The sequence below is a fragment of the Canis lupus genome, chromosome 29 (genome assembly GCF_011100685.1).
Source record: "Canis lupus familiaris isolate Mischka breed German Shepherd chromosome 29, alternate assembly UU_Cfam_GSD_1.0, whole genome shotgun sequence".
Lineage (NCBI taxonomy): Eukaryota > Metazoa > Chordata > Mammalia > Carnivora > Canidae > Canis > Canis lupus.
In genome coordinates, this window is record NC_049250.1 from 689,691 (window position 1) to 705,611 (window position 15,921).

The following is a 15,921-nucleotide window of genomic DNA, read 5'->3' on the forward strand; positions in this document are numbered from 1 at the left end:
GCTGTCATAATTAAGACAGTATGGTACTAGCACAGAAACAGACACACAGACCAATGGAACAGAAGAGAGAACCCAGAATAGGGCCTTCAACTCTGTGGTCAACTAATCTTCAACAAAGCAGGAAGGGACATCCAATAGAAAAAAGTCTCTTTAACAAATGGCATTGGGAATATTGGACAGCCACGAGCAGAAGAATGAAGCTAGACACCAGACACAAAGATAAACTCAAAATGGATGGAATATCTAAATGTGAGACAAGAATCCATCAAAATCCTAGAGGAGAACACAGGCAACACCCTTTTTGAACTTGGCCACAGCAACTTCTTGCAAGATACATCTATGAAGGCAAGGGAAACAAAAGCAAAAATGAACTATTGAGACTTCATCAAGATAAAAAGATTCTGCACAGCCAAAGAAACAGTTAACAAAACTAAAAGACAACCTACAGAATGGGAGAAGATATTTTCAAATGACATATCAGATAAAGGGCTAGTATCCAAAATCTGTAATGAACTTGTTGAACTCAATACCCAAAATACAAAAATCCAGTCAAGAAATGGGCAGAAGACATGAACAGACTTTTCTCCAAAAAAGACATACAAATGGCCAACAGACACACAAAAATCAAAACCGCAATGAGATACCACCTCACACCTGTCAGAATGGCAAAAATGAACAACTCCGGAAACAACTGATGTTGGCAAGGATGCAGAGGAAGGGAAACCCTCTTGCAGTGTTGGTGGGAATGCAAACTGGTGCAGCCACTTTGGAAAACAGTATGGTTAAAAATAGAAAAGGTTAAAAATAGAGCTACCCTAAGTGAAATGAGTGGTCAGAGAAAGACAACTATCATATGATTTCACTTATATGTGGGATTTAAAAAACAAAACAGAGCAACATATGAGAAGGGAAGAAAAAGTAAAATAAGATGAAAATAGAGAGGGAGGCAAACCTTAAGAGAGGTTGAACTCTTGGAAACACTGAGGGTTGCTGGAAGGGAGGTGGGTGGGAGGAAGGGATAATTGGGTGATGGACTTAAGGAGGCAGTTGATGTAATGAGCATTGGGTGTGTATATGACACCACATGATGATAGCCAGTTGCAGCTGGAAGTATAGGTTTGGAGCTCAAAAGCACAGTTTGGGTTAGAAATATGGCATGTAGATTGGATTTTTTTTTCATTAATTTTTATTTATTTGACAGAGAGCACAAGCATGGAGAGCAGGAGAGGGAGAAGCAGGCCCCCCACTGAGCAGGCAGCCAAATGCAGGGCTCAATCCCAGGAACCCAGGATCATGATCTGAGCAGAAGGCAGATGCTTAACCACCCAGGTGCCCCATAGATTGGATTTAAAACACAGCATGGATGGTGTCATGTGAGAAGACTGTGAAGAATACAGAAAGTAGGAAAAGAAGTCTAATGACAAATCCTAAAGAAAACTAACATCTAAGGAGAAGGAAGAAAGTAACAGCAAAAAGAAAACAGCAGAGAAGCAGAAAGTGTGTGGTTTCAAGGAAGTTAAGAGAACATTTCAAAAAGGAGAGAATAGCAAACAATGAAACTGCTTTAAAGCCAAGTGATATGAGAACTAACAAGTGCCCATTTGATTCAGTAGCCAGAAAATTGTTGGCAATCTTAGCAAAACACTTTCAGGGATTAGTGCGAGCAAAATTCAGTTCACAGGAGGATAAGATTAGGAAGTGGAGGCAATCCCCTTTCTGCAATTCAGTAGGAACAAGCATTCTTTTTTTAAAAAAAAATTAGTTTCAGAAGTAGAATTTAGTGATTCATCAATTGCATATAACACCCAGTGCTCATTACATCAAGCGCCCTCCTTATGCCCATCACCCAGTTACCCCATCCCTTCTCTTGTTTCTCTTGAATACCTTATACAGTATTGTATTATGCTCCTTCCCCACTCCCCACACCAATCAGAAGTGTTTTATTTTTTTAAAAAAGTGAAACAAATACAAAAACACCCTTTTAATCAGGAAGTTTGATTAAATTGACTCAAGTTCTTAAGTCAATCGGAGAAGGACAAACATTATATGGTCCCATTCATTTGGGGAATATAAATAATAGTGAAAGGGAATAGAAGGGAAGGGAGAAGAAATGGGTAGGAAATATCAGAAAGGGAGACAGAACATGAAGACTCCTAACTCTGGGAAAAGAACTAGGGGTGGTGGAAGGGGAGGAGGGCGGGGGGTGGGGGTGAATGGGTGACGGGCACTGAGGGGGGCACTTGACGGGATGAGCACTGGGTGTTATTCTGTATGTTGGCAAATTGAAAACCAATAAAAAATAAATTTATTATTAAAAAAATAAATTAACTCAAGTTCTCAAAAACCCATTCGGGAAAGCCAACTGGTACATCCGAGAAAAGCAGGCAATTGCTGACAAGTCTTTGGTGGAAAAGTAAGTTGCATACTTATACAAACTTCCCTAATGATTATGAAGCCAAATTTTGTTTTCAAAAATAAGTTTCAAGGTATCCCTGGGTGGCGCAGCGGTTTGGCGCCTGCCTTTGGCCCAGGGCGTGATCCCGGAGACCCGAGATCGAATCCCACATCGGGCTCCCGGTGCATGGAGCCTGCTTCTCCCTCTGCCTGTGTCTCTGCCTCCCTCTCTCTCTCTCTCTAACTATCATAAATAAATAAAAATTAAAAAGAAACAAAACAAAACAAAAAAAACAAAAATAAGTTTCAAGATAGGCCAAGGAAACCATACATACACCCCCAACAATACAAAGATGTAACAATGAAGTTTAAGGGTAGAGGAAAAGCCAAATATGACAATTTACACAAATAATCTATAAAATAAGTCTTTCAATACTAGAAAATAATGAGGAGACCTCATGAATGTAACACACATGGAACAAAGACTAACAGCATGTGGAACTACCCTAAATATCTTCCCAATGACTAACTAAGCCATGAAATGACAGCGCAGGACACCATTAACAGGTAGTTTTTACATACAATATGTACGTAAATTAGAATACTTTTTCCTACTCAATTACCATTTCTTCCTTTTCACCCTTTTTCTCTAATTTTCTCTAGCAACATCTTTCCTTTGATTTGACCAGTTGAACTCGAAAGGTTTGGAACCTAAAGTGAATACCAACTCTTACTGGAATAGCACTTGGGAAACACAATCCTAGAAAAGGCAAATTTTAACTTAACTGACTTGACAAAGTTAAGCATCTGTTCTCAATGGGACAATGTCCTTCCTGTTATCACTACGTTAATGGCTTGTCTTGGCTGGATCACATGACCCAGCATGATACTGGCATGCTTTGTGGTGAGGTACTGAGCTATACAGACCCATTTAAGCTTTCAACAAATACAAAGCATAATTTTAAACCATTTCAATAAAATAAAAAATTGACCTGTTTTGTGTCTTGAATTGGCTTGGAATGTCGTTCATGACAGAAAACATAACAGTTGATTGGTTTTACTCCATGCTTCAATACTTTCCGCTTTTCAAGTCTCAGCACCTTTTTTGCAGCAATAATGGTATTCTTCATTAGCATCGCCACTGTCATGGGACCAACCCCCCAGACTGGAGTGATGTAATTGGCATTCTTTCTGATTCCTTCAAAATCGACATCTCCAACCAACTTGGCTTTAGACAGGATGGGATCTTGAACTCTATTTATTCCCACATTGATGAGTGCAGCTCCCTCCTTGATTATATCTGCTGTGATCAGATTGAGAATGCCTACAGCAGAGATCACAATTTCTGCAAGAACCGTACATTTCTTCAGTTGCTCCTTGGGAGTGTATTGATGAGATACTGTAACAGTGGCATCACCTCCAGAGTGTTCATGTGCCCCGTGTGTGTGGTAGCATCGCAATGGGCATTCCAACATTTCTTGACCTCTGAGCCACAACCACATTCTTCCTTAGGGTTGGAATGCCAGTCAGTTAATTATTTCTCAGACACCCTATGGTGCCGCTGTTAACACATTCACCTGACGTTAATTACATAAAGCCATCAACATTTCTGGAGAAACACCATTGCAGATCTTTCTCTCATCAATGTGCTCTGGAAGAGGCAGCTGAATAAGGAGGCCAGCTAGTTATCATCATTATTTAGTCTATTGATTAAATTCAATAATTCTTCGTCTGAAACTGAAGCTGGTTTCACAGTTATTTCACTGTTGATTGCCACTTCTGAAGCTGGTCTGATTTTGTGGAGGACGTAGGAGTGGCTGGCAGGATTCTCACCAACCAGAACCATGCTCAGGTGTGCCTGTTTGTTGCCCAATACCACCCATTCTTCCACCTCCTGCTGCACTTCCTGCTTGGTTTTCTGGCCAAGTTAGCTTACAGAAATGACAACAGCTTCATTTTGAACCAGTGAGAGATAAAAAGGGCAATGACAGAGGTGGCAGCTCTGCGTGGATGGAGCAGCCAGGGAGCTAATGTGGACACGAGGGAAGCTGTAACCATCACCTACACTGATGTCCATGCCAGGAACCTATTATGCTCTTCTTAAAAATCAATAGCTTTTCATTAATTCTAGGATAAAACACAAAGCTCTTAACCACTTGGCATTTATCTTTAATTCCATCCTGTTCTCTATTATACCCTTGTCACTCCCCTCAGCATAGCACACAGAAATACCTGTTTTTTTTTTTTAATTCTATTTTTTTATTCAGAGAGACACAGAGACACAGGCAGAGGGAGAAGCAGACTCCCTGCAGGAAGCTCGATATGGGATTTGATCCCAGGACCCTGGAATCACACCCTGAGCCGAAAGCAGACACTCAACTGCTAAGCCAACCAGGCATCCCATACTTGTAGTTCTTTAATCTGCCATGTTCTTATGTCACATTTTATTCATTCCAAAGACATTTATTTATTATTTTTTAAAGATTTTTTTTGTGCTTTTTCTAGGCCTATGCCATTCTAAGCTTTATTTTTTTATTTTTTAAGATTTTATTTATTTATTCATGACACACACACACACACACACACACAGGCACACACAGACAGAGACATAGGTAGAGGGAGAAGCAGGCTCCCTATGGGGAACCTGATGTGGGACTTAATCCTAGGACCCCGGGATCACAACCTGAGCCAAAGGCAGATGCTTAACCACTGAGCTACCCAGGTGCCCTCTCAAAGACATTTATTGAACAATCACTAAACCAGGCTCTAATCTGCATGCTGCAAAATGAACAAGACCATGTTCCTACCCTAATGGAGTTTACGTTCTGGCAGAGGAGCAGAAAATAAACATGTAGACAAATAATATAATGTAATGACAAAGGCTGTGAGAAAGAAAACAGGGAAATAAAACAGAAAGAGTCTTGGGTAAGAGTCTACTTCAATGAGGAGGTCAAGCAGTTACCATTGACTAATGACACTTGAACTAAGCCCAATGTAGGTGAGTATTCTGGGACAGAACACTCCAAGCTAGAAAAAGCAGCACAAAGGTCCTGTGATGGGAACAAGTTTGTAATGTTCTAGAGATGGAAAGAAGGCCAGTGGTTCCAAGGGCAATAAAGGAAGAGGTAACGTCATGATGCCTTTGGGTGCATCAAAAGAAACCCCAACTCAGATAGACTTAAACCATAAGGAAATTTATGATTTATTATTTTAGGAAGTCTAGAAATAGGTGGGCCCTAAAGCCATGGGATTGAGAGTCAAACAACATCATCAGGATCCAGAACCTTTCCATATTTCTGCCACGTGCTGCTGTCCTTAGTGATTGCTTCATTCTAAGACAAGAAGCAAGATGAATATTACAGCAACCCAGGGTCAAATCCAGCATGACAATATGCAGAAGTAAAAGGGAAGACTTCTGTTCTTGGGACACCCCTCCTGAGGAAAACATTTCTCAAAGCCTCAGCAGATTTTCTCACAACTCTCACTTGCTATATGTCATGGTCTAAATGTTTGTGCTTCCTGAATGCATATGTTAAAATTGAATATACAGGGTGATGATATTAGGAGGTGGTATCTTTGATTTGAGAAGTGATTAGGTCATGAGGGTGGAGCCTTCATGAATGAGATTCGTGTCCTTATAAAAGATCTCAAAAAGCTCCCTCACCCTTTGTACCACACAGCAAGAAATCTGGGACCTGGAAGAAGGCATCTAGATCTTGGACTTCCAGCCTTCAGAACTGTGAGAAAGAAAGTTCTGCTGCTTATAAGGACCCAGTCTGTGGTATTTTGTTATAGCAGCCTCAATAGACTAAGGCACTATATGAGGCTGTATGCTCCTTCCTGAGTTAGCAGGAAGGGAATTGGCACAAACCAGTACCTATATGGGCTAGGTGTTCGGTTGACAACCCATGCTTATGGTAGGCAATGGGGTGGTAGGCAAGGTGGGGCTTGCATGGTAGTGTAAATATTTTGGTGATTGCAATGGAAACATTTGGAGCTTTGAACAGATGAAGGATGGCTAGAGGTGAGATTGTGAGGACCCCTTAAGTTAGGTATTAGGAACATGATGCAGGCATCTGAAGAAGAAAGGAAGATGCAGGTTAGGATGGAGGCAACAGATGTGGAGAGTTCTACTTAGGATATTTTTGGAGTGTAGTATATAGGACTTGCTAATGTAGGAATACTCTAGTGAGGAAAATGAAGAACAAAGAAAACTCCCAGAATTGTGGCCTGAGCAACTAAGTAATAGTGTTCACTGATATGTGGGGGACCCACAGAGGGGTGCATTTTGAGGGGCAGAAGGTTGGTCCAATGCCTGTTAGATATCACCCTGGAGGTACCAGGAAGAGTGCTCCAGATTTGAGTTGGAGCTCAGGCAAGAGAAGGGGATGGGAGATGTTGGATAGTCCCAGTAGCCATGGCATTTATAGCCTGGACACCAGATTAAGTCTGGTGGGGAGACAGTGTCCACAGGGAAAGGATTAGAACCAGGATCCAAGCACTAGGACACTCAAAAAATTACAGGTTAGGAAGAAGAAGAGGAGAGAGCAAATATACACAAGAGAAAAAGCCAGGAGAAAATGAGAGAAAAATCAACCCTCATGAAGGGGATAGCCAACAATGGTTTCAAATGCTGCTGAGATAGCAAGTTCTATGCAAACAAATACTAGGCCAGGGGTTGAGAATTTGAGGCTGCAGGGGATCTCCAAAAGCTTTTCCATGGAGAGATGAAAACAGAATTCTTAATGGGGTGCATTGGGTAGTAAGTGGGAGGTGAGAGATTATATACAATTGCTATCAGTCAGGGTTCAATCAAAGAAGCAGCCCCACTACGCATGATGTGGAATAAAAGGTTAATTGTAAGGAATACCTTGTGGAACTGGGGGAAATGCTGGAAGCAAAGGTCTCAGAGGATGGGAGAAAAGCCACTACTCAGGGTTTGCTGCTAAGCAGTTGAAAAGTCTGGGTGCCTTTGGCTCTGGGTTTAGTTATAGGGCAGCAGTCAGCAGAAGTGCTCTATCCATTGAAACTTCCACCTCCCTACCCCCTTACTGTATGAAAACATTAGAAAACATATGTTTTCTAATGATCCTTTGAAATTCCATTCACCATGGCCTCCCCTAGGAGCCCTTTTGGACCCTCTCAGTGTACCTTGTCTGGCCCTGTTGATCATTTCTATGTGCTTGCATGACCCCGGTGCTAACCTCAGTCACAGAATCTCTCCTGTGGGCATTCCTTGGTACAACTCCTGGCAGTTAGTAGGTGCTTTCAAATGTTTGTATAATTGGCTTGAACTCTGTTTCTCCTGAGGTCCTGAAGACCCTGAGGGAAGGGACTGTGCTCCCTACATATTCTCTGACTCAATACAAGGATGGATAGATGAATGAGTAAATGAGCAGGACCAGCAGAATGAACACAGCTTGAGGGGTCTGAACTTTGTGTGTCCTTTATTTGTTATCCATTCCTTCTTTTACTTATGCTAAATGACCTCCTTGGGGTTTACAGTGCAACCCTCTGCCCAGGCATTTTGGAACTTGTTGAACATGTTCACACATGGCTCCTATTACCCTTTGTGATATTACATATATATTTTTTTTTTGATATTACATATTTTAATCGTTCGTGCTCTGTCATCATTTTCTTCCAAATTATTATCATATGAAAGTCTCTCCCAACACTTTAATTGACCTCCTTGGGATATTTCCAGTTTTGATATGCCTTTCTTAATGTGTAGTAATATTAAATGATATGGCATTAGAGATGCAAATGTATGATAATGTTATGTAAGCTTGAGATTTTGCTTCAGATAAATTATGGGGAGGCTTGTCAAATTGTGTATTAATCATGCTGAATGTATATATTTAACTAAGGCAACCTGTAGGGTACAGCCTGCTTAACGCCCTTCTAACCCTGCAGGAAGCAGAGGTACAGCCCTTAAAATAGAAATAATCTTTCTGCCCATCTAAGATTCCCTGATGGTTGTTCTTTGTACCCAGAGTGTCCTGATGTCATGGAGGAAACAAAGGCCTCTTCTGTGATGCTGAGGTGCCAGTTTGGCTGGGCAAAAACAAAGGGACATTTTAAATAAAGTCTCCAGACATTTACTTAGCCTCAAAATTAAACTTCTCCAAATTTGCACATTGTGCAACACTGCAGATCTTCAAATGTATTTCTGTAACTGGCTCCAATATGCCTTATGTTGTAACTTTTCTTTTTGTCATGGGGAGGGAGTAGGGAAGGGATTAGTTGTCTTTTTTTCCCCTTCCAAGAACTGCCAAAATAATTTTGACTCTCTCAGATGAAGTAAGTTTTAAAATTGTGGTTCTCCTGAGGTTCATTTGGAAGAAGACACAGCAATTCTGAGAAACCAATGATGGGGGCTGCCAAGATGCTCCATTTCCCTGGCTGTGGCTTCTGTTTCCTTACATTGAGGTCAGTGTGAGAACAAAACCACGGTCTTCGAGGGTTGGAGAGGCTTGTTCAAATACTTGTCCTTGCCCACCTAAAAGCCTCCTGCCTCAAACAGCACCATTGCTTTAATCCCAGAGTTTAGAGTTTGCTTTGGAGGTTGGATTCTTGCTTCCTCTTGCTCTTTTCAGGCTAAGCCATTCCTCCTGGCTGGCTTGCCCCTGGGAAAACTGGGATGCACACTTGGCTCAGGCTATTTTTGAGGTGTGCAGTTTCCAGGAAATTGGAGATTGCCACCCCATACCATTCCATCTCTCCATCTGGGAGTTTGAGATAGAAGGGGAAGAGGTGGGGTAAAGGGCTGAATAAGAATTATTCAGGGGTTATATGAGAACCACAGAATTTCAGAGCTGCAAGTCCCTTTTAGACAGAGTTGCAGAGAGGAAAGAGCAGAATTAACTGAATCAGACTGACATGGGGGGTCTGGCACAGTTTGACCTGTGATGGCTGACAGTGCAGGTGTCATAGCCTTGAGGGGATTGGTAAAGCAGCAATTTTTTGAAGTGGGATTTTAGTGATGTACAGAGGAGTGAGGCACAACATCCTGCTCCACTCTCCTAGGCACTGCTTTACCAGCACCAGATGGTGCAAATATTTAGTCTCTGAGTCTCACTTTAGTTGTTTGGAAAATGGTGTTATTGGGGGGGATGAGATCATATGTTGAATAAAGCCTAAAATGTAGCAGGTAGCTATAATGAGTGCATGCATTATTATCACCTGCTAACACAGTCCTTTTATTTGAAAGATAAATGCACCAAAGCCCAAATAAGTTAGGTGATTTGCACAAGAACATGCAGCATTTAATGGCAGAACTCAAGAACAGACCCATTTCTCCTGACCTTCAGTGGAATACTTTTTCCCAATTCACTACTGTGAAATCCAAATCTAATTGAGTCCTCATGACAAAGTAAAATGAAATGAAATTAAAAGTTTTCCATGATTGTCTTCTTGACATCAAGATACTTTCAATGTGAAAATGAAAGATTTCCAGTGGATATTCTTTCCTGCTTTGTTGAATATTAGTTGACCATAGAGTTGAGGGCCCATTTCTGGTGCTGGGAAAATTGGACAGCCACATTCAGAAGAATGAAACTAGACCATTCTCTCACACCATACACAAAGATAAATTCAAAATGGATGGAATTTCTAAATATGAGACAAGAATCCATCAAAGTTCTAGAGGACACACAGGCAACACCCTTTTTGAACTTGGCCACAGCAACATACATCTATGAAAGATACATCTATGAAGGCAAGGGAAACAAAAGCAAAAATGAACTATTGGGACTTCATCAGAATAAAAAGCTTCTACACAGCAGAAGATACAGTCAACAAAACTAAAAGCCAACCTACAGAATGGGATAAGACATTTGCTGATGACATATCAGATAAAGGGCTCGTATCCAAGATTTATAAAGAGCATATTAAATTCAACAGCAAAGAAGCAAACAATCCAATCATGAAATGGGCAGAATACATGAACAAAAATTTCTCCAAAGAAGACATACAAATGGCCAACAAGCACATGAGAAAATGCTCCGCATCACTGGCCATCAGGGAAATACAAATCAAAACCACAATGAGATCCCACCTCACAGCAGTCAGAATGGTGAAAATTAACAAGACAGGAAACAACTAATGTTGGAGAAGATGTGGAGAAAGGGGAACCCTCTTGCACTGTTGGTGGGAATGTGAACTGGTGCAGCCACTCTGGAAAACTGTGTGGAGGTTCCTCAAAGAGTTAAAAATAGACCTGCCCTACGACCCAGCAATTGCACTGTTGGGGATTTACCCCAAAGATACAGATGCAGTGAAAGACTGAGACGCCTGCACCCCGATGTTTATAGCAGCAATGTCCACAATAGCCAAACTGTGGAAGGAGCCTCGGTGTCCATCGACAGATGAATGGATAAAGAAGATGTGGGTTATGTATACAATGGAATATTACTCAGCCATCAGAAAGGACCAATACCCACCATTTGCTTCGACGTGGATGGAACTGGAGGGTATTATGCTGAGTGAAGTCAATTAGAGAAGGACAATCATTATATGGTTTTACTCATATGTGGAATATAAGAAATAGTGAAAGGGATTATAGGGGAAAGGAGGGAAAATGAGTAGGAAAAAGTAGAGTGGGTGACAAACCATGAGAGACTCCTAACTCTGGGAAACAAGCAAAGGGTAGTGGAAGGGGAGGCAGGTGGGAGGATGGGGTAACTGAGTGACGGCACTGAGGGGGGCACTTGATGGGATATACTGTGTGTTATACTATATGTTGGCAAATCAAACTTCAGTAAAATCTCAATACTGAAAAAAAAAAAAAGATTTCATGGGTGAGCTTTCTACAGGCTGGAGGCAGAGGGAGGGCCTTCCTGTCTGGTGAGGTTCTGGCACAATCCCTGTGGAACCATTTATGAGTGTTGTTCTGGGCAAGTCCCTTAAGTTTGGTGCTGGGAACAAAGCATAAAAATCACTGTCCCTGGCTACAAGTTGTTCATTGCTTCCTGGTGAAGGAATTAGGAAGTATATGATTGATATATAGCTTAATGGACTCTGTGATTGATGTTAGCACAGAGGAAGGCCACTTAATCTAGGTGAGTGTGTTTGGGGTCCCCAGGATCCATCAGCCCTGCACTGAGCCTGGAAGGCTGGAGAAAAGTTGGGCAGGTAAAGAAGGGGTGGAGGCCAGGATGACTTGGACAGATGAGAGGGAGGGGTATAGATGCAGAGGGGAGAGACCAAGGGACGTGCCAGGGAGAGCTAGAGGCCAGGAGGGAGTGAGGTGTGCTGAGGAGTATGGATGGAACCTTAGAGGAGTTAGAGGATTTTCATTGGTATGTATGTGATAACAATTTGCATTTTATTTTATTTATTATCTATTTATTTTGAAAGATTATTTTGAAAGATGTTATTTGAGAGAGAGAGAATGGGCAGTGGGGAGGGGCAGAGGGAGAAGCAGACTCCTCACTGAGCAGGGAGCCCAACATGAGGCTCAATCCCAGGACCCTGGGATTATGACTTAAACCGAAGGCAGATGCTTAACGTACTGAGCCATCCAGATGCCCCAAGAATTTGCATTTTAGAAAGATCACTGGCTCCTATTGACAGGCTGGATGGACAGAAGCAGGACTGGAACCTGGGGGACCTGAGAGCTGTATAGCCTCGAAGTAGAGGTGATAAGGGAGGGAAGAAGAGAGGAGACACTTCTAGCAGATTTTGCTTGGGCTCCTTTGCTGTGAAGGATCAGACAAAAGAAGGGTCAGGTGGCCCTCAGATGGGTGGCTCAAGCTTCTAGACTCAGTGCTGCCCCTCACTGAGACACAGAAGTCAGGGTGGCTGCATGGCCCCACTTTCAGAAGGAGCTCAGGCTCCAAGCTGTCACTGTCCTGGAATTAATGGCTTTCTATTGAGGGGATGATGGAACATGCTTGTGAGCAAAGGAGTTTGGGGCTGTTCTTTGGCATACAGTGTTGAGATGCCCCAATGAGTACAGAATCTCAATGGGCCCACTCAAAGTGAGGACACGATGAGCAAATTATGTTTATAACCCACAGCCCCAGAGTCTACACTTGCCAATCAAATCAGAGCTTGCTGAGAACCCAGAAAGAAGGCAATGAAGTACGAGGAAGCACAGAGGACAAGGAAACTCTATCATACCCTTGCTTGTGCTCTTCCTATATTTGCTGAAAATGATAACATTGAAGTAAAGTGAAAGCCCTTCCTTACCCATCAGTGCGCCAAAGGGAGAGGGTTGGTAGAATGTACACATATCAAGAAGCACAATTAAAAGCAGTTCAATCTGTTTTGTGTAGTGTTGCCAGTTTTGGTAAGAATAAAATATGTGTGTACATACAAGTTACAGAATGCAAATTGTGTAATTTCTGTGATTTTACATATGAGTTAAATGCTCCTGTATTTGCATTTAAAACTGGCATTCCATAACATAAAGATGAGCAGTAAAATTCACTCAAATTATTAAAAATTGTGATTTTTGTTAACCTGGAACAACTTTCAACCGGAAATAACAAATACCATGACAAGTCAAGAGAGAGACTGGAGAAAAGAAAAAAAACCTATGTTTTGGTTCCTTTAAAGGCACTTTTGTCTTCACTTTCATTTTTTACAGGCTGCTGCAAATTATGTAGCTGGCTTGAAGCAGACAGTGTTGGGAGAAAAGATGAGGCATTTATATTTCGTTTGTGGACATGTTGATTTTGAATTGGGTTGTCTGGATGTTAGGACAAATTGTCTAGATTTGGGGGCCAGCAGCAATGTATTTGGCAGTTGGAATCATGGGCTGGAATTATTCAGCCACAAAGTATAGGGTGTGAAGTCCAAGCAAAGAGGGTGGCACTGAAGGTGGCGGGAAAGCAGTGCAACAGGTGCTTTATCTTATGGAACATACAGCAGAGGAACTGAAGAATAAGCCCATGGAGCCTATGGGAAGCTAGCCTGGCTCTTGGTAATCAACATGCCATCTACTGAAGGTTCAAGATTGAAGTTCCCTGTTATTCTTTTATGAATTTTAGGAATATAAGGAGTTCCAAGTAACCATGTCCTGAGTAAAAGATTGTCCCACTCACCCCAGGCAAGGAAATAATTTCATTCAGTCACCTAGAAGTGACCTGATAGTAAAACATAATCAATTGTTATTATAAATTCATTTATTACTGGACACTTACAAGGATTGCTCCATATCTAGGCTATAGTGAATAATGCTGCAATGAACATGAGAGTGCAAATATCTCTTTGAGATACTGACTTTCTTTTCTTTGGCATTATACCCAGAAATGTGATTGCTGGATCATAGTTTTATTTTTTATTTTTTTGAGAAACCTTCTCATTGTTTTCCGTAGTGGCTGTATCAACTTGTAATCTCAAATTGCACCAGATCTCTTTACCCCACATCCTTGCTAGTACTTTTGTCTTTTTTTTTTTTTTTTTTTTGGGAAAGAGAGAGAGAGAGAGAGACAGGGGCAGGGGTGAAGAGGCAGTAGGAGAGGGAAAATCCCAAGCTGGGCATGGAGCCTAATGTGGGTCTTGATCTCACAACCTTGAGATCATGACCTGAGCCAAAATCAGGAGTCTCATGGTTAACCAACTGAGATACTCATGCACCCCTTTGTGTTTTTTGATGATAACCATTTCACGATGATTAATTATTCATATACATATTGGCCATCAGTATACCTCTTTGGAAAGATAACATGTCTAAAATCAGGTTATTTAAACTTTTTTTTTTTTTAGCAGCTAAGTTTGTATGTATACAAAACCATTTGAGATACCAAGTCTTTATCAGATATTTGGTTTGCAAATATTTTCTACCATTCTGTAGGTTGCTTTTTCATTTTGCTGATGGTTTTTTTCAAAGCATTTTAGTTTGATGTAGTCCCAACTTGTTTATTTTTGCTTTTGTTGCTTGTGCTTTAGTGTCATATAAAAAAAATCATTACCAAAACCAGTGTCAAGATTTTCACCTATGTTTTCTTCTAGGAGTTTTTTTTTTTTAAGATTTTATTTATTTATTCATGAGATACACACAGAGAGAGGCAGAGACATAAGCAGAGGGAGAAACAGGCTCCATGCAGGGAGCCCAATGTGGGACTCAATCCCAGGACTCCAGGATCATGCCCTGAGCTGAAGGCAGGTGCTTTAACCACTGAGCCACCCAGGCATCCCTCTTCTAGGAGTTTTATGGGATCAAGTCTTACACTTAAGACTTTAACCTTTTTTTTTTTAGGGAGGGAGAAAGGGAGGGTAAGGGAGAGAGAGACAATGAGAGAAGGCCAGAGAGAGAGAGGAAGGGCAGAGAAAGAGAATCTTAAGCAGGCTCCACATGGAGCCTGATGTAAAGCTCAATCTCACAACCCTGAGTCAAAATCAAGAGTCAGATACTTGATGGACTGAGACAACCAGGTGCCCCAAGTCTTTAACCAATTTTGAGTTAATTTTTTTGTGTGTGTAAGCATCAAATTTCATCCTTTTTCATTTGATACAGATGTTCAGTTTCCCCCACACCATTTGTTAAAGGCTATCCTTTCTCTATTGTGTCTTCTTGGGATCTTTGTCAAAGATTAGTTGACTACATATGTATGTGTTTATTTGTGGGTTCCCTATTCTGTTCCATTGGTCTATGTGTATGCCAGTACCATACTGTTTTGATTACTATAGCTTTGAAAAATAAATGGATAAAGAAAATGTGATACACACACACACACACACACACAATGGAGCATTTTTCAGCCATAAAAAGAAGGAAATCCTGCCATTTGCAACAACAAAGGTAAACTTGGAGGACATGCTAAGTGATATAAACCAGACATGGAAAGACAAATATTTAATCTCACTTATAAGTAGAATCTAAAAAAATCTAACTCATAGAAGCAGAGAATAGAATAGTGGTTTCACGGGCTGGGGGATGAGGAAAATGTGTACCAACTTTCAGTTTTAAGATGAGTAAGTTTTGAGGAGGTAATGTACAGCATGGTGGTTATCAATAATACTGTTGCATACTTGAACTGTGCTAAGAGAATTGATTTTAAGTGATCTCACTACATGTAAAAAAAGGTAATTGTGAGATGATGAATGTTTTAATTAGCTTGACTATGGTAATCATTTCACAATATATATGTTAGCAAGTCACCACATTGTACACTTTAAATATATACAATTTGGTCAGTTATATCTCAATAAAGCTGGACAAATATAGGAGAATACTTAAAATACACAAACAAGCCACAAAGTTCTATAAATCTACAATGATGTCATAATATAGCACAATAAAAAGTTGATTTTATGGTTGTGAAAAAATTTTATAAAGAGCAAACAGTGGGCAGCCCCGGTGGCTCAGCGGTTTAGCGCCGTCTTCAGCCCAGGGCATGATCCTGGAGACCTGGGATCAAGTCCCACGTCAGGCTTCCTGCATAGAGCCTGCTTCTCACTTTGCCTGTGTCTCTGCCTCTCTCTCTGTCTCTGTGTCCCTCATAAATCAATAAATAAAATCTTAAAAAAAAAAAAAAGAGCAAACAGGATATTTGGCAGAAACTTCCTTCCCTTTCC

At 41.1% G+C, this 15,921-nt stretch overlaps 1 pseudogene; it reads right to left on the reverse strand.

Moving 5' to 3' along the window:
• Positions 1 to 3,365: 3,365 nt before the first annotated feature.
• On the reverse strand, positions 3,366 to 7,949 carry LOC100856084 (annotated as a pseudogene).
• Positions 7,950 to 15,921: the final 7,972 nt, after the last annotated feature.